Source organism: Antechinus flavipes, chromosome 4 (genome assembly GCF_016432865.1).
Source record: "Antechinus flavipes isolate AdamAnt ecotype Samford, QLD, Australia chromosome 4, AdamAnt_v2, whole genome shotgun sequence".
NCBI classification, from domain to species: domain Eukaryota; kingdom Metazoa; phylum Chordata; class Mammalia; order Dasyuromorphia; family Dasyuridae; genus Antechinus; species Antechinus flavipes.
This window is the reverse complement of record NC_067401.1, coordinates 189071631-189097731: the sequence shown is the minus strand read 5'-3', so window position 1 is coordinate 189097731 and position 26101 is coordinate 189071631. Positions and strand designations below refer to the sequence as shown.

Here is a 26101-nt window from a genome sequence, read left to right as displayed (position 1 = left end):
AGTGAAAGGCCTAGAAATTAATTTTCAAATACTTTCCAAAGATTTCATAAAGTGTTTAGAATAGAATTCTTTGTTCAGGTAATTAAGTGAAAATAGGTTCTTTTTTCTTTTTTCCTTTAACATCTGCCAAAAAAATCTATATCATCACAAGAGCATTCTCAATTTTCTTAAATCATGAGAAGTCCTCTAGCTATGATGAAAGACATTTTATGAAAACACACAAACATAGGGAATCAGTTTGGTCTGGGCCCATGTAAAAAGTATACTTTTAGAGTGACTTGTCACAGATGAAAGGACACATAGAGAGCACACATAGCTAGGACAAATGGTGGTGGTGGGGGGATAATTCACATCTCCAACACTGTAGCTCTTGTCAGTCTTCTGATGTTCCATTACTGTTGGGGCTGCTCATTCTCCCTATATCATATGATTTCTGCTAAATGTATATTTTTTTGTCCAGATGCTTTTATTTACTGAATGTTTCTCCACTATACTTGAGTTTTTTGCTGGCCGTTGCTAGGCAATGATCTTTGATGTATGAAATTGTAAAGCTTCTTTCTCTTTCCAGCTTTTGGATTCAGCTGGACTGCTTAACTGGAGTGCTAATGAGAAGAATGGGCTCACTCTTTCTATTCATAACTTTTTTTTTTTTCCTTTTAGTAGAGGGAAGAAACATAAAACCCCCAAATCTTCCAAATCTTTTTTATTCTAGAGTGGACAACATGTTCTCTTCCTGTTCTTTCTGGAGCATTGGCTAAAACAAGCTTTTCATTTGCAGAAGAATTTTGCTTTAAATACCAAGCTTTTTTTCTTCTTCTATATGTCAGGGTCATACTCAACTAAATAATGCCTTCAAGGTTACTTTTATCTTTGAACTTAATTTCCTGGGGATCACAGCTAGAGTATTTTTTTAATAGACATTACTCTAGGCTAATATAAGCATTTCTTAGGCTTGCTGATAAAAACAAGTTATAGACTACACTTAATCAGCCTATATTACAGGGGCTGCTTTCCCACCATAATGTCAGGGCTCTTGAACCTTTATGTGACCAACAAAACCTTTTGAGATTCTTTCTCCAAGAGACCTGGCTTCAAATTTCCACTTTGATGCTTACTGGATGTGTGATGCTGAGGAAGTCACTTCATATCTCTGTGCCTCAGTTTTTTGTTTTGACACTCAAATGAAGTGATAATTGTAAAGCTCCTAGGACACAGTAAGCTCTGTAGCTATTATTGTTAAAGTCTTCCAAACAGTGCCTAACACATAGTAGGCATTTTATAAATGTTAGCTAAATAAAGCTTTTTTTTTTATTATAACTTTTTATTGACAGAACAATACATAATTTTTATTTTTTACAACATTATCCCTTGTACTCACTTCTGTTCTGACTTTTTCTTTCCCTCCCTCTGATGAGGTGTAGATTTGGTTAGAATTGGGTTGGGTTGGAATTAGGATTTCTGGTAAATAAGGTCTAAATGAGGTCTAGTAGCTGTGCAAGGATAGGGAGTTCTGGGATTCCCTTCTGGCGGTGCAAGAGTCCCCTGTAAAGGAATTTACAGACCCCAAAACCTAGATTGATAAAAGAGGTCTATTATGGGGATTGGAAGTAAGGTTAGAGTCTAGTTAATAAAAGGTATTAAGTAAAAAGAAGAGGGCACTGGAAACAGTGGGCAAAGGGTCCTTGGGATGCCAACCATGGCATAACTGGCATGTTTAGAGCCTCTGCCAAGAGAGGACTCCTGCTTGGCTCTTCTTATAATAAGAGATTTAGCTAAAGGGGCCCATGGGTGGAGACCCAAGTTGGCTCAGATCCGGTGGGGGCTGGGACAAGCCCAGATCTCCTACTGGAATTCAGAAGGGATGCTTTTGACCAGGATTTGTGAATCAAAGGTCCTAACTTCCTGAATTGATAATGCATCAGCGGGGGAGGGGGGAGGCTGGGAATCATCTGAATCACAAATCAATTTGAAAGGATCACAAATCAATTTCTTAAAGGGACCACAACCGCTTCACCTCCACTGAGAAGAAAAACAAAAATGCAAATAGTCCACATTCATTTCCCAGTGTTCCTTCTCTGGGTGTAGCTGCTTCTGTCCATCATTGATCAATTGGAACTGAATTAGATCTTCTCTTTGTCGAAGAAATCCACTTCCATCAGAATTGACCGTCATATAGTATTGTTGTTGAGGTATATAATGATCTCCTGGTTCTGATCATTTTGCTCAGCATCAGTTCATCCTGCTGGTCATTTTAAAGCTAATGTTATTATTAGTATCAAACAGTTGTTTCAATGAAAACATTCTGCAAGTGTTATATTAAGGTTAATTATCATTGACACGAGTTATATGGACCTGTGGCCCTTCCCATGTCCATCTGGGTTTAGATGTCTGTCCAGCCGGGTGCAGGGATTGGCCTCTAAGTCCCTCTCTTTTACAGTCTGCAGAAGGAGGGAACTGAAAAGTATCTCTGAGATATTGAAATATGAATCAGAAAAAAGTTCTTTTTTCTTGTCCTTGGGATGGTTTTTTCCAAGCCCCTAAGGGCTGTCAAAACGGTCACGTCCTTCTAGAGACAAATTGAAAAGTGAGAAGACCTTTCAGCTTCAAAAACTGGCCTTAGGGGAACAGCAACCTCCTTCCAATCCAATACCCAAGGGAGCCAATTTCCGTTTTCTTTTCCTACCAAAGCTGTCCTCGGTTTCCTACCCAGTAACCGGTGACTTCAAGAAATTTCAAAATGTGATTGGAAGATATTACCTAGTCACAGCCAATCCTGGGGATGGCCTTGTTAAAAAAGAAAATCTGAGCTCCGGGCTGGCTGGAGTGCAGCGTCTGGTGGGTGGAGACTCTTGTGAGCTTTCTGTTCCTGGAAGATAGGAGCCACAGCTGGAAAGGTCTGGGTCCGAACCGTCGTTTCCTTTCCCCCGCCCCCCTCCCTTCCCACACACCTAGCCGTGATCTTGTGCTCGGAGCTGGTGAGTAGAGGCCGTCAAGGTTAGAGCTTTCATAATTCTCTTCCAGTCTCCCCCACCACTGCCCGTCTCCCCTCCTCACCCCCACATCCCCCACCCCCAATGCCAAGATCTGGAAGAGCCAAATGCGGGCATCGGTGGCGGGGTTGGGCTGCCTGTATTACGTATGGATTCCTGATGAAGGGTTAGAGCTCTGGCAGCTCTCTGGCTTTCTCCCTTTTCTTTTAACCTCTGCTTTTCCAGGTGGGGATGTAGCTATCCCTTGTTGCCCAGCGACTTGCTTTTACAGTATGTTTCTTAGAAGCGTCAGAGCATGGAGTTATAAGGGAGATTGTGGGGAGGTCTGATTGCTTGGATCATCCTTTTCCCAAAGTGCATTATTTTTGTTTTTCAAAATGACCTGGTTTGGCTACTCATAAAGAACCATAGGATTGCTGATCTTTGATATAGGCACCGTTCTGGAAGGTAGATGTATTGTAATGGAAAGGAGTCAGGAGACTTTGATTTGAGCCTTGATTGTGCCATATATTTGTTTTGTGAACCTGGTCAAGTAATTTTACCCCTTTGTGGTGCTGCAAGTAAAGTGGGGATAATATCTGCCCTGCCTCCTGCCCTCACAGGGTTGTCCTGAAGAACAAAATTGAGGCCTTTGTAAGTGGTAAAATGCTATTAAATAGGAAAAGATTTTATGAGATTAGTAATGACTTCCTCCTTCATGTCAATTATTTTTCCATAAATATTCACTATGCTTTTTTCCCATCCCTCTCTCAAAGAATATAGAAATTACTCTCCATGAGGAAACCAAAAGGGGTGGTAAACATTGTTTTGACAATTCTGTGTCAGTACTGAGACACTGTACTACTACAGTTGATTTATAAGGCATTTTACGGTTTGAAATGCACTACTTTAAGAGATGTAACAACCTCATACACTCCTGAAGAGGAGGAAGTTGAGGCACTTAGAGATGATGTGAGCCCAGAGTCATATACTGAGGGTGTCCCTGATCTGGGCCTTGAGCTCAGGTCTTCTGATTCTGAGACTAGCATTTTTTGCACTCCACACACTGTAAACCCTGTTAAGGCAACAGTATGTGAATTTGTATGCGTTAAAAAAAACAACAACAAAAAAGATGAATTCTCCATTCCTTTCTGCCCCTTTGTCCTTCCTCTTCCCCTCCTCCCTTTCCTTTTCCTCATTATTATTAATGCTTTGAATCTGTCAGGTGCATTTTAGTTTTAGAGCATTTTCCCTCATAATTGTTGTCATTTGATTCCTACAAAAAATCCTATAAGTTGAACAAGATAGATAAAATTCTCATTTCATAGATATAGAAATTGAGGCCCAGAGAAATTATTTTTGTTGATCCTACCAAATGGGAGTGATAGCATCTGAAAGAACACCTTGGTCCTATGCTGTCCAGTTTAAGGCCCTGTCATCACATTGTCTGCATTTGATTTTGGGTGTAACTCAGTATCACATAAGGGAAAAAAAGAATGGAAAGAAGTTGGTTTTGGAAAGTGGAAAATGAACTTGGGTGGTGTCCAGGTTAAACTAGAATTTGCTGATCTAGTTGCATCAGGGTGTCCAGACTTTTCAAGGCCACAGGAATTTGAACTAAAGCTGGCTAATAAGGGAAGAACCTTTGGTGTCTTCGGGTAAAATAGAGATGGGGGTGCAAATTGAAGGAGGAGCCTAAGAAAGGGAGATAAATTCATAGAATTTGAAGCTGGAGGGGATTTTACAAATAATACAATTTAACCCAGTTTTCCAAATTAGGAAACCACAGCCCAGGGAATTTAGATAGCCTATTTGAATCCTATTCTTCCAGCTCCAAATCAACATTCTCTCCACTGCACTAAGCAGACAAAAGTGATTAGGTAAGAGGTAGCTGGGCTCAGCAATGGGGGAAGGGAGAGAAGAAGGGAAGGGAGGACTGAGAAGGGGAAGGATGAGAGGGCACTAGAGAGCAGTTTACAAATGGTGATTCTGTTTAGCTTTAGCGCTGAGAGGGAGGGTGATTGAAATGTGTTTTGTTTTTGTAACTCAGATTCTGAGTAACTTATATATTTAGTTTATTTACTCCATTTTTGAATTTAAGCAAATGAAATTTAATTAAAATTGATCGGGTAACCAATCTGAATCTTATTCTATAATCTGGGAGGTGAAAAGAGACCCCCTACTTCCCTAAAGAGGAGGAAGTTTTAAATTGTTTTTCTGATTTCTCATGTTAATTAATCAGTTAAGATTTGTTTCCATTCATGATGGAGTCCAGCTAGCACCAGCAGCACCCTTGTGCTAATAGTGAAGTCATGATGTGTAAAGAGACCTGGATTTTCATTTTATAACTCCAACTTTGTGATAAATGTTGACTTATTATTTTTATTGATACGATAATGCTTCTCAATTTGTTAATTTTATCCTGATGAGAGCCTAAAACAATATATAGGGTATGGTTTTTTTCCTTCTGTTTGACACATGGAAAAAAATCTAAGTCTTGGAGAGCTTTAATATCTTGCACAAGTAAATATTAGAAGTTGAACAAATATAAAAGTTTATGGATTCCCAGTAAAGGAACACTTTAGCTACAAACACTATAGTAATTTATTGTTATAGAAATCTGGTGAGATAATAGATGTTGAGGAGTCCTTTCTTCAGGATTTATATTTATATATAATAAAATCACAATCCATAAAATATTAATAATCATTATCATCATAATATATAGCTTTAAGGTTTAAAAAGTTTTATCGATTTTTTTTTTATTGTCATAGAAACCTGAGGAGTATTATTATCACCTTTTAAAAGATGAGAAACCTGAAGCAAAAAGTGGTTGAGTGACTTACTCAGGTTCACACAGCTTGCAATCCATTTTACCAGTTTCAATAACTCATATTTTATAGCCTTTTAGGCTATAAAAAAACCCTATAGAGTATTTTCTTAAAAACTGCCCTATGAAGGAGATTCTATAAGTATTATTGACGAAGGGAGCCCCGAAATTCTCTCTCTCTCTCTCTCTCTCTCTCTCTCTCTGACTTTGGGGAGAATGCTAAGCTGTCCCCTGAGAGACCCACCCAAGGGAATCAAGATAAAGTGCTTTTATTCTGTTATCTGCGTGGAACTAGTTGAGTCCAGGACCACTCCTACTTAGACCAAGCTGAAGATAGAAATTTCTATCCAACTCTATTGAGTCGGAAATTAGCCCAAAGACATTCATTCCAAGATTTTCTATTCTGATTCTAGCTCAAACTGCTCCCAGCCCCACCAAAAGCTGCCCCCAGCTTCTAGCCAAGGTTTCATTTATAAAAGGGGGAAGCTGGGCTCAATCCTTGGCAGCAGAGGACCTCAAAGCAGGAATCATGCCAGGCCAAGGAACCTCCCTTGCATTGCTACTTATGGGGAACTCTGCCTGCTGAAAGACATTCTCTTTCAGCGTTTACTTTATTTTTCTCACCTATTTCCCTAACAAGACCTTATTCACCTCTCTGTCTAGATTTCTCTGCTAGATCTTTAATAATAAGCTTCTTTTGCCAGTTTTACTTTTTGGGTTCGTAATTTATGAAGGACCTGCACTGCCAGAAGGGGGCTCCCACGATTCCCTGCCCTGCATCAAACTTCATCATTTGGCTCCCTGACCAGGAATCGAGGGGAGCTGAACCTCATCATTTGGCTCTTTGACCAGGAATCGAGGGGAGCCGAACTCATCATTTAGTTCCCTGACCGGGAATTGAGGGGAACCAAACCTCATCATTATTATCCCCAAGTTACAGGTTGAGAAAAATGAGGTTGGTTGTATCCACAGTGACATAGCCGAGTGTCAGTAAAGTGTCAAACCAGGTCTTTGAATCCCCAAATTTAGGATGCTTTTTACTCTACTGCCTTGATTTGTTTTTCTTCTGATTAGAAATTACTTTTTGACTTCTCTCAGATTTGTGATCATTAACCAGATTGGGAAGAATGCAAGAAATATAACCACTAATTATCTTTTTTCCATTGGGAATTTCTGTGAGTGAAGGCTTATAGAGAGTTAAAAATCATAGAACAGATGCTGTCAAAGGGCCTGTAGAGGTAATATGATTTAATTTTATAGATCATATTTTATAGGTAAGGAAAATTGAGGCCAAGAGGCTAAGTGACCTGCCCTAGATCAACTTATTTGACCAGATTTTAGTTCTTCTTATTTCCTGTGAAGTTGGGGAAGAAATTGCATTTAGATAATATTTGTGAAGTGCCTGTTGTATACAAAGCTTTGTTTGAGGCAGACCTTGGGGATTCATAGAAATGAAACAATTCCTGATCAGATTACATTCTATTTTTTAGATATAATATGTACAAAGAAAAATAAATACAAGGCCATTTTAATAGGGAGAAAACACTAATCCCTAATAGGATCGGGAAAGTATTTCCTCAGAGTCACTCAGCTAGTAATTGTTTAGTGTCTGAGGTCAGATTTGGACTAAGAACTTCCTGACTTCAGGGCTGGTGCTCTATCCACTTCTACACCTAGCTGCACCAACCTAAGCTGATTCTTGAAGAATGTTAGAAATTCTAAGAAGTCATGGTGAGTTGAGAAGAATATACATTCCAATGATTGTATAAAGATACAGACAGGATACTATTTTGAGTTTGAGGAACAACTTAAGAGTACAGTTTGGTTGTAACATACTGTATGTACAGGAAATAATAGGAAAAACAGGCTGGAGTCAGAATGTACTGGGCTTTAAATGCTAGATGAGAAGTTTGTTTTTTGTAATAGAGGCAATAGGGTACTACTTAGGATTTTTGAATGGGGGAGGGAGGAAGGGGAAGCAACATGATTAGACCTGTGTCTTAGGAACTTGATTTGGCAGCTATGTGAAGTGTGAATTGGAGAGGAGAACCCCATTATATAAGGAGATCAATCAATCAGAAGATTGAGTAGTTCAGGTGAAAGATGAGACCTGAACCAGAATAGTTGCCATGTAAGTGAAGCAAAAGTGATTAAAGTTGATAGATTCTGGGAACATAGACTTGACAAGATGTGGCCAGTGAGGGAGAAGGAAAAATCAAGGATGACTCCATGGCATAGAGTCATGGGAGGTTATGTTAAGAAAGTTATGAATGATAAGGACAAAGTCTAAGCTTAGGTACTTTGAGGCAAAGTGAGAAGAGTGTAGCAAAGTAGGAAAGACAAAATCATAGATTTCATGCTAGAAGAGACTTCAGAAACCATTGAATCCAGCCTCCCTTTCATTTGACAGATGAGGAAACTGAGGAACATAAAAGGTTATATGTCCTAAGAACATTATGGTTAGTAAATGATTGAGGCTAAATTTGAAACTCATCTTCCTGGCTCCAAGTATGTCCTATTAGAATTCCATTTTGGTAGGTAGGTATAGCAGTTAGAATGTGATGGTGAAATTGGAAGAAATGACCATTTTTATAGGTAACTGAGGTGGAATGATGGCGAACTGAGTAAGTTGATCAACTCAAAAGCCAGGATGTTCAAGTGGACTTTGACATGAATATGAGTGCCCCAAGTGTGAAGAAGGGAGAATGGAGAAAAACAGTTGAAAACAAAGGAGGATGTCTTGGAATCTGGTGGATGAATGACAAGTATTTGTATTCATGACATGGATTAGTAAATGTCAAAAGAAGAAGAGTTGCTAAGTGAAGGTGAGAAAAGGCAGTATGAAAATGAGAATGAAGAGCAAAAAGTATGCCCACTGGTGGCTTAGAGTGTTGGAGGGAGATGAAGGGAGTACCTACTCCTGAAAGAATCATTACAAGAATGGAAAAAATATGATATGAGAAGGTATTTTATGAAAGAGACTTAATAGAAACACAGTGATCCAAGACAATTCTATAGGAATCCTGATGAAAAATGGCTATCTTCCTCCAGAGAAAGAATATTTGTCTGAATATAGACTGAAGCAAACTATTTTTCCTTCCTTTCTTCCTCCTTCTCCCTTTCTCTCTCTTTTTCTTTTCCTCCCTCCCTCTCTCATTCCCTTGATCTCTTCCTACCTTCCCTTCTTTCCTTCCTTCCTCTCTCTCCCTTCTCTCTTTCTCTCCCCTCTTCCTTCTTTCATCTTATAAAAAATGACTACTATTGAAATGTTTTACATGATTGCACATGTATAATCTATAACAGATTAGTTACCATTTCAGAGAAGAGGGAGGGGAAAGAAGGAAGGATAGAATTTAACTCAGAATTTAAAAAAAAAATTAAAAGTTGTTTCAACATGTAATTGGAGGAAATAGTAGACCAAGGGTTCCAGGGCATGATAAAATAGGCAGTCAAAGAAGGATAGATATGGAGTTCTGAAGTAAAAAGGGATGAAAGGAAGGGAGAAAGGATTTTTTGCCTCAATGATAATAATTAGCTGGTATTTTTTTTCACTTAGTAATATTTTATTTTTCTCCAATTACATATAAAGATAGTTTTCAACATAAATTTTTATAAGATTTTGAGTTCTAAATTTTTCTTTCTCCTTCCCTTCCTTTCTTCAACACAGCAAATGATCTGATATACATTATAATGTATAATTATTTTAAATATATCTCCATATCATTCATGTTGTAAAAGAAAAATCAGAGTGAAAGGGAAGAACTATGAAAAAGAAAAAACAAAAAACAAAATGAAAATAGTATAAGCCTCAATCTGCCTTCAGTCTTCATAATTCTTTCTCTGGATGTGAATGGCTTTTTCCATCCTAATCTGTTGGAATTGTCGTGAATCACTGTATTGTTAAAAAGAGCTAAGTCTGTCATAGTTGTTATCATACATTATTATTATTATTATTATTATTTTTTAATAGCTTTTTATTTACAAGTTATATGCATGGGTAATTTTACAGCCTTGACAATTGCCAAACCTTTTGTTCCAATTTTTCCCTTCCTTCTCCTCATTCTCTTCCCCCTCACCCTCCACCCCCGCAGGTTGACCAATACATGTTAAATATGTTAAAGTATAAATTAAATACAATATAAGTATACAACACAGTGTTACTATTAATGTGTACAATTATCTCCTGGTTCTTTTCATTTCATTCAGTTGGCATTTTTATAGTGTGTTAAGGTTTGCAAAGTGCTTTACAAATATTTCATTTTATCTTCATAATAAGCCTGAGAGGTAATTGCTATTATTATCTCCATTTTTTAGATGAAAAAGCTTAATCAGATAAAAGTTAAGTGACTTGCCCAAGTTTACATGGCTGAGGCCCAATATTTGAACTCAATCCTGCACTCACTTTGCTACTCTATCACACTATTTAGCTACTCCAGAGCATGGGGGTAGAAGCTGGGAATTCATGCTTCTTAAAATGAAAAAAGACCTTATAGAGTCCTTGAATGGAGTCAGTTTCTATGTCTCTCCAAAACAGAGGGCCAGGGGTTGGATGTTAGGAAGTTTTCTTTAAATAGTTGGATAAATAAAAAACTGGCATTGCACACTTTACAGTTTGTACTTATATTTAATTCAGGCCCCATGTCCTTATCCCAGTATGAAGAGGCCTGAAACAAGGAGCAGGTACTCAATTCCCAATACCTAACTGGAAAAATGACAAAGAGAAAGAAGAAAAGTAGGAAAGACAACAGATTACAAAGAACTTTTTAAAAATCACAGTAAGGTGTAAGTATTATTGACTCCATTTTACAGATGAATAAACTGAAGTACTAGGTGCTGTGGAGAATTAATCCCTTCCTCTATTTTTTAGGGAATAAAATAATCGAGGGATAGCATGATATAGGAGAAAGAACATAAACTTGGAATAGGAAAGAATTAGATTCAAATCTTGCCTCCAATATTTATATTGCTGGTACCAAGCAAATCATAACCTTTCTGAGACCATAGGTTCCCCATCTATAAAATGGAAATAACATTATACATAGTCATTATCCCATAGTTTTATTGTGATCCAATAAAAACTATATTTTTGGCAAAGAAATGAAAACTGAGCTGTTGCTCATCAATTGTGTAATACCTGAACAATTTAAGTTATATGAATGTAATAGAATATCATTGCACTGTAAGGAATGATAAAAGGGATAGTTTCAGAGAAACTTGGAAAATCTCGTATGAAGTGAGTGAAGTGAGCAGGACCAGGAGAACAATTTATACAATAACAACATTGTAAAGAAAAACAACTTTGAAAATCTACTAATAATGAAAAAGACTGCTAAATAAAGGACTGATTTAAGATTGAGAATGGGACATGACATTTTCACATTGCTCAGGTAGGAATTTGTTTTTCTTAACTATAGATAGTTATTAAATTAAATTTTTATTTATTTTTTCATTCTAGCGGGGGTAGGGAGGTTGGGGGGGGAGTGAATATTACTTGAAAAAAAAGGAAACAAAGCAAAAGCAAAAAATATATAGTCTATTTCTTTTTTTTTTTTTTTCATAATTATAACTTTTTATTGACAGAACCCATGCCTGGGGAATTTTTTACAACATTATCCCTTGCACTCACTTCTGTTCTGACTTTTTTCCTCCCTCCCTCCACCCCCTCCCCCAGATGGCAAGCAGTCCTATACATGTTAAATATGGCACAATATATCCTAGGTACAATATATGTTTGCAGAACTGAACAGTTCTCTTGTTGCACAGGAAGAATTGGATTCAGAAGGTAAAAATAACCCGGGAAGAAAAACAAAAATGCAAACAGTACATTCATTTCCCAGTGTTCTTTCTTTGGGTGTAGCTGCTTCTGTCCATCCTTGATCAATTGAAACTGAGTTAGATCTCTTTGTCGAAGAAATCCACTTCCATCAGAATACATCCTCAAACAGTATTGTTGTTGAGGTATATAATGATCTCCTGGTTCTGCTCATTTCACTTAGCGTCAGTTCATGTAAGTTTCTCCAAGCCTCTCTGCATTCATCTTGTTGGTCATTTCTTACAGAACAATAATATTCCATAACATTCATATACCACAATTTACTCAACCATTCTCCAATTGATGGGCATCCATTCAATTTCCAGTTTCTAGCCACTACAAACAGGGCTGCCACAAACATTTTGGCACATACAGGTCCCTTTCCCTTCTTTAGTATCTCTTTGGGTATATAGTCTATTTCAATAGTTTATATAGTCTAAATCAAGTCTGATTTAAGGAGGTTGTGATATTCTTGAAATAGAGTTGTGAGGGACTTTAAAGATCATTTGGCTCAGTAATTTCCATAATTTTTTAAACATATGATATTCCCTGTTAATGTCTATTGATGCTGAAGGAAGGAGCTGCGTCATACGAGCAAGTATAAAGGTTCTCCCATTTCTGTACTCAGGGTTCTCTCTTCCCGAAAAGGAGTGGGACCTGCTTCTGGCCAGAAATGTTAAAATGGTTCCTTAAGATTTTTCTTTAATAAATTTTCCTTGATATCGGATTTTCAGTGTCAAGATTGTTATTTTTATCAAAAAGTTTAAAAACTACTCTTAACATAGATTTGACTATGTTATAACTAAGAGGATTCTTAATCAATAGTGAGCTTAATCAAACTTTTGATAATGTTTCAATATTATTGACTTTCTTTCAATTGAATCCCTAGTCTAAGCACTCTTCCCATGTTTCCACCTGCTTTTTTTAGTCTAGTTGAAGAGCTAGAAGACATATGTATATGTATAATAACTTAAGATTGCATCCAAAGTAGTTACAAATAAGTAAGACCAGATTATAAACTGAGTTTGTTAAGGTTGATGATGTGGAGTTGATAGGATTGTAAAATATAGAGTTGGAAGTGACTTTAGCTGTCATCTAATCCAGTTCCCTCATTTTACAGATGAAGAAACCGAGGCCCTTGCAGGCAAAATCCAAAATGAAATAGATTGTAAGGAATAGAGCTTTGACCTGAGCACAGGTCATTTGACTAGAAATTCAGCTCTTATTCTTCACTAGGCCAATTTTCTTTTAGGTTATCAAGGTTAGATGTGGTTTAGTAGGGGAAGCTTTCTGTAGGAGACATTTTATTTATATCCCCAAATATTGTTTTATTGGTCTAACATATACTGTCCAAGTTTTCCTCTTCCACATCTGTTCAATTCTCATCCATCCTAACCTATGTTCCCTAAGAAATGATTGAGATTTTCATGAAGTTGCAGAATACAAACTCACCATTGAATGGGTTACTGTAGCAGGACACAAATAAGAGTCTGGGGAAAGAGTCTGCTTTATGAATATCAGAGCCATTATCTCCAGACACTGAAGAAATTGATGACTCTTTACAGGGCTCCCTATGGAATAGCTATGATTGAGTAATTGTTTCCATTCTTGGCTCCCCTCAATTATAAAACAAAACAAAATAACTTTGTAACAAGTAAGCTTAGCAAAGTTAAGCAAAACATCTACAAAGTGGCCTTCTGATAAAAAAAGGATGTTGGTAATTTGTTTCCTCATACATGCTCTACAGACGTTTTTTAAAATGTGATGAACTTGTCTTTTTTCAACACTGAAGTGATTCAGGCCATTTCCAGTAGGTTTGTGATGGGGAGAGGCATCCAGACAGAGGACTATGGGGACTGAATATGGATTACAACATAGTATTTTCACCTTTGTTGTTATTATTTGCTTTCTTGTTTTTTCTTTCTTATTTTTTTCCCTTTTGATCTGATTTTTTTTTATGCAGCATGATAAATGTGGAAATATGTTTATAAGAATTGCACATGGGGCAGCTAGGTGGCACCATGGATAGAGTATCAGTCCTGAAATCAGCAGGACCTGAGTTCAAATCTGGTCTCAGACACTTAACACTTCCTAACTATGTGACCCTGGGCAAGTCACTTAATCCCAATTGCTTCAGGAAAAAAAAAATTGCACATGTTTAATTCATATTATATTACTTGATGTTTAGGGGAGGGAGGAGATAGGAAGGGAGGGAGAAAAATTTGTAACAAGGTTTTGCAGGGTTGAATGTTAAAAACGATCTTTCTGTGTATTTTGAAAAATAAAAAAGCTATTAATCTTAAAAAATGAAAAATCTCCATCATAATTTCTCATGGTATAAGACTATTCCCTTACATTCATCTACTACAACTTGTTTGGACATTCCCTAGTTGCTGGATACCCTCTTAGTTTTCAAGTGTCTTTTTTTTTTTTTTCTTCTTTAAATCATCACTGGAACTGGGAAGTTTGTTTTGCCTATGACTGATCCTTTCTCTCTCCTTTCCCTTCCTATTTTCTTATTAAGTTTGATGTATTTATGTATTAAATTCTGTGTGTATGTGTGTGTGTGTGTGTGTATGTGTGTGTATGTGTGCGTGTATGTCTGTGTATATCATGTATGGAACTCTTCTTTGGTTCAGATAAGAATGAGGTTTTTATATGATACTCCTTCCACCCTTTCTCCCATGTTTGAATATCCTTACTCATGAATCTCAATAATGAGATATAGTAAATTCCATCCCCTTCTTTCTAGCACATTCCTTTTATTCTTCTTTCTTTTCCCTCTCTTAAAACTCTCAGAACAGAACTAATCCATACTCAAGTTCTCAGTTTTTTCTTACTTAACTTAGTACACTTTCAAGACATCAAGGAGGGAGCCTGGTTTCTTCTCTCCTTTTCTCTCAATTTGAATGTTAGATTGCATCATTAGACTCTTTAAATTGCTCAAATAAAGTTTCTTTTCCTTCCTTCCTTGTGTTTGCATTTTAGAGTTCTGACTGGGTTCTGGTTTTTTCATTAAAAAAAACTTAAAAGTCCCTCATTGTGGCAGCTTGGTTGCACAATGGCTCTGTCACCATCCTAGTCAAGACCTGAGTTCAAATCTAACCTCAGATATTTACTAGCTGTGTAACCCTAGGCAAGTCACTCAATTCCATTTCCTCCCCTTCCCCACCCCATCCCCCATCCTTATTCCATTAAGATCCATTTTTGTTGCTTTTAGACTTACACATCCTTTCAGAGTAAAGTTACTTTGCCCCTTTGCCTTTGAACTCTTTTTTCTTTTGAAGTGAAGATAATAAATTTTATTTATGATATTTTTGGGATTTGGCTTTTTTTAGGAAGTGACTTTGCTTTAATTGTCATTTTTCCTCTTCCACCAGATATGTAGAGTTTTCATTTGTGTATTCATGAAATACTGGCAGATAAATGGTATAGTGGATAGAATGCTGGGCTTAGACTTGGGAAGCCTCATCTTCCTGAATTCAAATCCAGCTTCAGACAGTTAATACCTGTGTGACCTTGAAAAGTCATTTAACCCTTTTTGCCTCAGTTTCTTCATCTGTAAAATGACTTAGAGAAGGAAATGGCAAGGCACCCCAGTGTCTTTGCCAAGAAAACCCCAATGGGATCATGAAGAATCAGATATAACTGAAAAACTACTGAACATAAAATAGAGTATCTAGACTTTCTTTTTAGATTGTGGTTTTCAGAGGATCAGATTCTTAAATGATCTCTTTGATTTAATTTTTCTCCTCAATTTTTGATGGCAGATTCCTTACATGTTTTCAGTGTTTTGAGTATGTTCTTATGTTCTAATATTTCTCATTATTTCATGGTGTAATTTTCATTTAGTCTATTCTAGTTTTGAATGATTCCATTTCTTGAGTATCTACTCATTCACCTTCCAATTCTTTTTTATCAAGGACTTTTATTCATTATTTAATCTCTTCATTTTTGTGTAGTCCTTGTGTAAAATTTGTTTTTCCCACCTTTGAATCTTTACTTGTAGATATTATAGAGCTATTCTTCTAGGTTGGATTTTTGAAATTTTTGGATTTACAATAATTCTTTTTAAAATGTAGTATTTTATTCTAATCACATGAAAAGGTGCTCTAAATCACTATTGATCAGAGAAATGCAAATTAAGACAACTCTGAGACACCACTATACACCTTTCAGATTGACTAAGATGACAGGAAAAAATAACAAATGTTGGAAGAGATGTGGGAAAACTGGGACACTAATGCATTGTTGGTGGAACTGTGAATCGATCCAGCTATTCTGAAGAGCAATTTGGAACTATGCTCAAAAAGTTATCAAACTGTGCATATTCAGCAGTGTTTCTACTGAGTTTGTATCCCAAAGAGATCTTAAAGGAGATAAAGAGACTCATATGTACAAAAATGTTTGTGGTAGCCCTTTTTATAGTGGCAAGAAACTGGAAACTGAGTGGATGCCCATCAGTTGGAGAAGTTGTGATAGGTGAATGTTATGGAATATTATTGTTCTGTAAGAAAATATCAGTAGGAAGATTTTAGAGAGGCCTGGAGAGATTTACCTAAACTGATGGGAAGTGAAATGAATAGAACCAGGAGATCATTGTACATGGCAACAACAATATTATATGGCGATCAATTCTGATGAATGTGACTCTTTGCAACAATGAGATGATTGATGCCAGTTCCAATGATCTTGTGATGGAGAGAGCCGTCTACACCCAGAGAGAGGACTGTGGGAACTGAATGTGGATCACAACATAACATTCTCAACTCTTTTTGATGTTGTTTGCTTGCATTTTGTTTTCTTACTCCTTTTTTCCCGTTTTGATCTGATTTTTTTTTTATGCAGCAAGAGAATTGTATAACTATGTTTATATATTTTAGATTTAACATATATTTTAACATGTATAACATATATTGTATTGCATGCCATCTAGGGAAGGAAGAGGGGGACAAGAAGGGGAAAATCTGAAACACAAGGCTATGTAAGGGGCAGGGTTGAAAAATTGTTCATGCATATGTTTTGAAACTAAAAAGCTTAAAAAATAAATAAAAAGGAAATTAATTTTTTTCCAATTATATGTAAAGGCAATTTTATTTTATTTTATTTTTTTATTTTTTAAATAACTTTTTATTGATAGAACTCATGCCAGGGTAATTTTTTTACAACATTATCCCTTGCATTCACTTCTGCTTTGATTTTTCCCCTCCCTCCCTTCACCCCCTCCCCCAGCAATCCTTTACATGTTGAATAGATTACAGTATATCCTGGATACAATATACGTGTGCAGAACTGAACAGTTTTCTTGTTGCACAGGGAGAATTGAATTCAGAAGGTATAAATAATCCGGGAAGAAAAACAAAAATGCAAGCAGTTTATATTCATCTCCCAGTGTTCTTTCTTTGGGTGTAGCTGCTTCTATCCATCTTTGATCAATTGAAACTGAATTAGCTCTCTTTATCGAAGAGATCCACTTCCATCAGAATACATCCTCAAATAGTATCATTGTTGAGGTATATAATGATCTCCTGGTTCTGCTCATTTCACTTAGCATCAGTTCATGTATGTCTTGCCAGTCCTCTCTGTATTCATCCTGCTGGTCATTCCTTACAGAACAATAATATTCCATAACGTTCATATACCACAATTTACTCAACCATTTTCCAATTGATGGGCATCCATTCATTTTCCAGCTTCTAGCCACTACAAACAGGGCTGCCACAAACATTTTGGCACATACAGGTCCCTTTCCTAAAGGCAATTTTAAAATTCATTTAAAAAAAGTTTTAAGTTCCAAATTTTTCTCCTTCCCTCCCCCCTCTTCTTCCTAAAATGGTAAGCTATTTGATATAGGTTTTATATATATGTGATCCATATCACATATTGTTGTGAAAGAAAAAAAAAAACCCAAAAGGAATAAACCTACAACAAAAGCAAAAAGAAAATAAAAATTGTATGCTTTGATTTGCATTCAGACTCCATCAATTCTTTCTCTGAATGTGGATAGCATTTTCCATCATGAATCCAATCATGAAAATTCCAAAGGAATTTTCTTATATCAGTTGAATTGCTGAAAAGAGCTAAGTCATTCATAGTTGATCATCAAAGTTACAATTGCTATGTATAATGTTGTTCTTTTGTTCATTTCACATTGAATCAGTTCATGTAAGCCTTTCCAGATTTTTCTGCAATCCATATCATTTCTTATAGTTCAATAGTATTCCATTATATTCATGTACCACAGATTGTTCAACCATTCCCCCAATTGATGAGCATCTCCTCAATTTCCAATGTATTTGCCATCACAAAAGAAACTGCTATAAATATTTTTGTACATGGAAGTCCTTTCCCCTTTTTTAATGATTTCTTAGGGATACAGATCTAGTAGTCTGCTGGATCAAAGGCTGTGTTTTTTATCCTTTTTTAATAATCCTTTGGGCATGGTTCCAAATTGCTCTCCAGAATGACTAGATTAGTTAACAACTCCACCAACATACACATTAGTATCCCCGTTTTCCCGTATCTTTTCTAACATTTATCATTTTCCTTTTCTGTTATATTAGCCAATCTGATAGGTGTGCAATGGTATCTCACTATCTCTAATAGTGATTGAGTATTTTTATGTGACTATTTTAGATAGTTTGATTTCTTCATCTGAAAACTTCCTATTCATATCCTTTTATCTTTTAGCAATTGCAGAATGACTTGTCTTATAAATAAATTTGACTTAGTTTACTATGTATTTGAAAAATAAGGCCTTTTATTTTAGACACATGCTGTAAAAATTGTTTCCTAGCTTTCTGCTTTCCTTCCAATTTTGGCTGCATTTGGTTTGTGTATACATACTTTAAAATTTAATATAACTAAAATTGTCCATTTTATATCTCATAAATTTCTTGTCTGGTCAAAATTTTTTTTTCCTACTCCATCAATCTGGTGGATAAAATCCTTGTTCTCCTGATTTGCTTATGGCTTCACCCTTTATGTCTAAATCATGTACCCATTTTTACAATTCTTTATAGTGTTAGTCTTTTTTTTTTTTTTTTTTTTGATTTGTTCAAAAATCCATCTTTAGTTCCTAAGTTTTTGTGCTAAGATCATGTTTCACCCCCTGCAGGGCTTTTGGATGGGATTATTGCCCCTACTTGATCTCTACTAGTATTACTTGGGTTCTATACTGACTTCTATCTCTCATGATTATTTCTACTGGTTATCTGGGATTTAGAGTGTTGAGTCTCCAGACTCTCTATAGCATCTCAGGATGTACTAAAGACCTTGAAGCCTCTGGGTCCTGGTTTGGGGTATCCTAATAATAGTGCTGCTATGCCTGCAGTAGTTGCTGCTATTCCTGGTGGCTTCCAAATTCTTTACTGTGTTTTCCTGATCTTCTCCTAGGACTTTTTCTTAGAAGCCTTTTCTTCTTGCTACTTTTGGATACTTGAAAACTATACCTTTCTCTGGAAGGGGGGGAGGGTGTTTCTTTGGTTAGCTGGAAAGGTTATTAACAAGTTTTTCTCAGGTGGTCTTGCCTTGCTAGAAATCCCCTTTCCTTTTACCTGTGTGTGTGTGTGTGTGTGTGTGTGTGTGTAGAGGAGCAATATTAGTGTGGAAGTAGTAATTTCTTAATCGTTATTCAGCCTAGTGTGATTTTTAGGGTTTTACCAGGTATAAGTATTAAGTAACTGATCTTCCTGTTGCCATTTGGTCAGGCAGATATTTTTGGAGCTCAAACTGAGAACCTTTGTTTCCTGGTCTTAAGTATCTCTGATTCCTAAGGAATCAAAGTATGCATTCAGTTCTGACTCTTAGACACTACTAGTAGCTGTCAATCTGGGCATGATAATGTTTGCTTTAGTTTCCTCATCTGTAAAATGGTAATAATAGCAGCTACTTTCCAGAGTTGTTGTGAGAACAAAATGTGTTATTTATTAAATACTTTGCAAATTTTAAAACTGTATAAATTCTGGTTATGATCATGATTTTCATTGACACAAGGGTTGTTTTCTTCTAGAATAACTTCAAAGACCAACCAGAAAGAAGCATTGGTAGCCTGAGAGGCATTGCTATTCCTGGGCTCTTGGCTAGGTTGTTTATACCAAGTTCTGATGGGAGGTGGTAATTAAGATGGTAGTGGGGGTTTGACCCATCTAATCAATCTTTCTTCCTATCTTTTTCTCAGAATGCTTTGTTGCTTATGCTTATGATGATTTGATTATGGAAGGGAAAAAAGGTATTTGGGAGTATTAAAATTTAATTAAAATTAAAAATTAAAATAGTATTTTTAAAAAGGGATAATTTCAAGAGATGGGAAAGAGAAGAAATATTTTAACCAGTATTTGGTGAAAGAATAAATAGTAATCTTAACTTTGAATGTCATTGAGCTAGTCACCCATAAAATGTAACAGAGTGATGATAGTGGTTTAGAAAGCACAATCCAGTCATTTGTTGATAATGAATCACACTCAAAATCAAGATTTATGCAGTTAAAATAAGAAATTGGAGTAGTATATATCACACTACAGCAAGATCTTAAAAAACAGTAGCAACAATGTTAATCACAGACAAGGCCAAAGTAAAAATAGATACAATTAAAAGTGAGTCAAGCAAGGGAATGTGCTTAAAATCATCATTCCTAATGAAACTATCAGTATTAAATATCCACATTAGAGTCCTTAAATAGCACAGCACCTAAGTAACTTTAAAATAAGTTAACAGAATTACAGGAAAATCTAGATAATTAATAATTGTTAGAGATATTATTATTCCTCTTTCTGACTTAGGTAAATTTAATGGAAAGATAAACAGGAAAGAAGTTAAAGATATAAATAGAATATTGGGGAAAATAGAGATTATAGACATTTGGCAATTACAGAATAGGAATCTTAGGGAAGCTATTTACTTTTACAAGATTTGACCACATGCTTTGGGGGGAAAAATCATAAATTCAGAAGGGCAGAAATGTTAAATATAACTCATAGACCATAATGCTATAAATATTGTCATCAGTAAAATAAATATGAATGATACCTGGAAATAGAGGTAATGCTAATGCCAAATGAGACAAAATAATCTAAAAGAATGAATTAATGAATGAAATCAAGCATTTAAACACTTCCTATGTACAAATCATTGGGGTAAGCACTGAGGATACACAGAGAAAATGAAATCAATCCTTTTTTTCTAATAGCTTCCCATTCCATGGGGAGAATACATGGAACAATTCAGCTTCAAGTCAGATGGGAAAGTGCCATGGTTCTTAGGGTGTAGTTGTAAAGCATATGTTAATTTTTTTTTTTTAAGTCATTATTTAAAGTCACTATTCCAAGAGCGGATTCAGAATCTTAAGTTTTCCCTATCAGGATCTGAGGAGAGAAGATAGTCAAAATGATAGTGAAGGTTTGACTTTATTGGCATGCTTTGCCTCCTCTCTTGCCATAAGAATACCTCCCTGGTTCTACCAGCCTGACTTTCCTGCTTTGTTTAAGTAGTTCAGTATTATTTCAATTGTATACTACATCTTTTTCTTAAAATTTTAACTTTTTTCTCGCCTGATTGTACTCTAACAGCTGATTTAGGTTCTCGCCTGACTGTACTATAACAGCTGATTTAGGGGTACTTCTCACATTAATAGTGAGGAGTTAATCATTAAGTAACTTGATAGATAAATAATTGGACATTGCATGCATTTTAGGTTATTTTGAATGAATTTCCTCTTCCTCTATGTGTTGACAGAAAGAACAAATATATTTAAAGGTATAGAGATAGGGGTTAGACCTGTCATTCTGTGGATACAATAAACTTTCAATGGAGGATGCTTCCTCTACCTAAGGTTCCTCTACCCTTCTCAACAGTCTTAGGTAGTTGCTTAGAGGAGTAAGAGATCAGGGATTTGTTCAGGGTACATAGCTAATGATATGTTAGAGGGAATGTTTGAACTTAGGTTTTTCTGGCTTCAAGATGAGATTCATTCAAAATTACTATTGAAATTCAAAATTACATTAAATCTTTGGGTGTTAGTATTTGGTTACTAGGACCATAGAACTTTTTATAAATACAATTATAAAACACTCCTTAAAGAAATAGAGGGGGCAGTGGATAAAGCACTAGCCCTGAAGTCAGAAAGACCTGAGTTAAAATTTGGTCTCAGACACTTAACACTTTCTAGTTGTGTGACCCTGGGCAAGTTACTTAACCCCAATCACCTCAGCCAAAAAATAAACAAATAAATAAAATAAAGGAAGACTTAAAGATCAGAGAAATGTGGATTGGTCATAGTTGTATCCTATTAATTTAATATAAAATTGATGATTCTACCTATATACTTTTCTGATGAACTCATAACCTCTTTTTGCTTCAATTTCCTTATCTATATAATGAGCTGGAGAAGAAAATGGCAAAACACTCTAGTATCTTTGTCAAGAAAATCCCAAGTAGGATCATGAAGAGTCAGACATGATTGAAAAACAACTCAGCAAAAAATCTGATAACCAAGCTAGATGAAGAACTGAAACATTAATTTTCATTCCCAAATAGATAAGAAGTCAATAGTTTTCAGAAGAAATAAAATTGGTCAACAAACATGAAAACCAATCACTAATAGTAAGAGAATGCAAATTAAAATACATTGAGGTTTTATCTACTATCCATCATAATGGAGCATTCAGTATTGGAAGGGATATGGGAACTCAATTTTACATTATATACATTAATATTTCTGTTGGTTGAGCTATGAATTGGTGCAAACCTTGAAAAGCAATTTAGAATTATGTCATTCATTATGAGAAAAGTCACAAATTGCTTATAGCCTTTGACCAAGTGATTCCACTGCTGGACTTATACTCCAAGGAGTTTAATGATAAAAGAAAGATCCCCTATATACAGAAATATTCTTAGTCAACTTCTTTGTGGTAGGAAAAAACTGGGAACAAAGTAAGTGCCCATTGATTGGGGGAGTGACTAAACTAACTATAGAGTGTGAATACAATGCCGTGTCGTTGACAAAATGACAAATTATAAGGAATTCAGAGAAACACTAGGATACTTATATGAACTGACTCACAGAAAAGAAGTCAAAGCCAAGGAAGTGATATATATAATGGCAAAAATGATCTAAACAGAAACAACATTTAAAAGGAAGGAACTCGGATGATCATAATTACAGAGAAAAGATCAAGTGTACTTTTCTCTCACTACAGTTTGGGGTCTATAGCTATAGAATTTTACTTATGCTACTAGGCTCATTTGGTTTTTGTTGTTATGCAAGAGAATTCAGTTCATTGTATTGGAAAATGATCATTATTTAATATATAAGTGGACAATTCTGATTACATAAAATAACATTTTTGCACAACTAAAACCAATGCAATGAGAATTAGAAGGGAAGTAAGTAGCAGAGGAAAATGTATCTTAGCAAGTATTTCTGATAAAGTTCTCAGAACCAACATATGAACTACTTTTAAGCTATTAAAGCATAACTTAAGGTTTTTGGAAATTTCTATATAAGTGACTAATTCAAATTCATAAGACTCAAGAACCATTCCCTGGTTGACCATTGTCAAAGGGTAAAAGCAGTTTTCAGAGGAAGGAACTGGAGCTCAATATTATTCCAAATTATTAATAATTAACAGTTTGTAATAATAATTAAAATTAATTTACATAATGCTATAATTAATAATTTGCAGTAATTCATGAAATGCAGGTTCTATTTCACACACATTAGATTACAAAAGATGACAAAAAAAGAAATAACTAATGTTATATTAATATTATATATTAATTATAATAATATAATTAATATATATTAATAACGAATGCTTTTCCAGGAGCATCTGGAAAAGGAGATTTAATATTAATTCACTTTTGGCAGAATTTTGAATTGATCTATCCATTCTATAAAGTAGTTTATAATTATGTCCCCAATGTCACTAAATTTTGTCAACCTTTTTTTTTTTTTTTCTGGTGAGGTAATTGGGGTTAAGTAACTTGCCCAAGGTTACACAGCTAATAAGTGTTAAGTATCTGAGGCCATATATATATAATTTTTTTAAAGCTTTTTATTTTCAAAATATATGCACAGATAATTTTTTCAACATTAACCCTTACATAGCCTTGTATTTTAGATTTTCTCCTTCTCCACACCCCCCCCCTTTTCTTATCCCCCCCTCCCGCCTCCTCTCCTAGATGGCAAGCAATCCAATATATATTATACATGTTAAAATATATGTTAAATCCAATATTTGTAAACATTTATCCAATTATCTTGCTGTACTTTTGGAATCTTTACAAACTGTTAAGTTATTAGAGTTGATAGAGACAATAATTATCTAATTTAGCATGGTTCAGTATGATTGATTTGATCTTACAAGGAGATGTTATGGGCCAGAAGAAACAAGGTACTAAATAGAACTGATAAAAACAATGCTTGTGTTCATACCTTTAGAGAACTCATATAAGCAAGATGTATTTAAGTACTCATTGGAATTCACAAGTATGGGAGATTTCAGGATTTAGTATGAGATATCCGAATTCACACCTCCCTTGAAACTCTTAGGGCCAGAGAGCATGCTGGGAGGAAACCCATAATCCCACTCTCTTGTATCCCACAATCCCATTCTTGGAGAAGGAACATAAATAGAGTTTCAGGGAGTCAGTCAAAAGAATTACTTCGAAACATTCCCAGCGGTTGGAGAGGAGCACTCTGGGAGGAAGCCCACAAGCCCTCTCTTGGAGGCAAGAGAGATTCATTCTAACTTGGTGCTGGCTGGAGGCTGAAGAAAGCAGAACCAAAGGACAAAGCTGCAAGCGCTCTTAGAACCAAGGAGAATGAGAGCCTTTAAGAAAACTAATTGGGCTATTTTGAAGGACACAAAAAAGATTTGAACTTTTAGCACCTGGCTGCCTTTGGGTAATTATTACTTTCAACTGAAACTAAGACTGCCTCCAGAAAACCTCCCCAAGAAACCTACTCCCAGAGAGAACTATTATTATTTTAAAGAAGAAAAACACCACACTGCACAAGAAAAATTAGATCAAAAAGGAAAGAAAATGAATAAGAAAACAAAATGCAAGCAAACAACATCAAAAAGAGTGAGAATGTTGTGCTCCACATTCAGTTCTCACAGTCCTCTCTCTCTGGGTGTAGATGGCTCTTTTTATGTTAAGATGATTGGAACTGGCCTCAATCATTTAATTGTTGGAGTCATGTACAACGATTTCTTGGTTCTGCTTATTTCACTCAGCATCAGTTCATGAAAGTCTCTCCAGGCCTCTCTAAAATCGCCTTGCTGATCATTCTTATAGAACAATAATATATTTCATAGCATTCATATATCATAACTTATTCAGCCATTCTCCAATTGATGGACATCCATTCAGTTTCCAGTTTCTTCCACTACAAAAAGGGCTGCCACAAACATTTTTGCACATTAGGTCCCTTTATCTTCTTTAAGATCTCTTTGGTTATAAGCCCAGCAGAAATACTTCTGAGTCAAAGGATATGCACAGTTTGATAACTTTTTGAGCATGTTCCAAACTACTCTCCAGAATGGTTGGATCCGTTCACAGTTCCTACCAGCAATGCATCAGTGTTCCAGTTTTCCCATATCCCCTCCAATATTTTTCATTATCTTGTCCTGTCATCTTAGCCAATCTGACAGGTGTATAGTGGAATCTCAGGGTTATCTTAATTTGTATTTCTCTGATCAGTAGTGGTTTGGAGCACCTTTTCATATGACTAGAAATAGTTTTAGTTTCTTCATCTGAATATTGTCTGTTCATATCCTTTGACCATTTATCAATTGGAGAATGGCTTGAATTCTTATAAATTTGAGTTAATTATATATTTTAGAAATGAGGTCTTTATCAGAACCTTTGAATGTAAAAATGTTTTCTCAGTTTATTGCTTCCCTTATAATCTTGTCTAAATTTGTTTTGTTTGTTCAAAAACTTTTTAACTTAAAATAATCAAAATTATCTATTTTGTGATCAACAATGATCTCTAGTTCTTTGGTCACAGATTCCTTCCTCTCCACAGATCTAAGAAGTAAGCTATCCTATGTTCTTCTAATTTGTTTGTAATATTATTCTTTATGTCTAGGTCTTGAACCAATTTTGACCTCATCTTGATATACAGTGTTAGGTATGGGTCAGTGCCTAGTTTCTGCCATACTAGTTTCCCAATTTTTCCAGCAGTTTTTGTCAAATAGTGAATTCTTATCCCCAAAGCTGGGATCTTTGAGTTTGTCAAACACTAGATTACAATAGTCATTGATTTTGTCCTGTGAACCTAACCTATTCCACTGATCAACTAGTCTATTTCTCAGCCAGCACCAAATGGTTTTGATGATTGCGACTTTGTAATATAGTTTTAGATCTGGTACAGCTAGGCCACCTTCATTTGCTTTTGTTCCCATTAATTCTCTTAAAATTCTTGACTTTTTTGTTCTTCCAAATGAATTTTGTTATTTTTTCTAGGTCAGTAAAATAGTTTCT

At 35.6% G+C, this 26101-nt stretch overlaps 1 protein-coding gene across 2 annotated transcripts in view; it reads left to right on the top strand.

Moving 5' to 3' along the window:
* The first annotated feature begins 2862 nt into the window (after window positions 1-2862).
* Window positions 2863-26101, top strand: part of TRIM26 (tripartite motif containing 26) — a 46643-nt gene continuing 23404 nt past the window's right edge. For both annotated transcript variants that reach the window (XM_051996110.1, XM_051996109.1), the window contains exon 1: window positions 2863-2975. The gene's annotated coding sequence lies outside the window, so the exon portion shown is untranslated. The remainder of the gene's footprint in view (window positions 2976-26101) is intronic.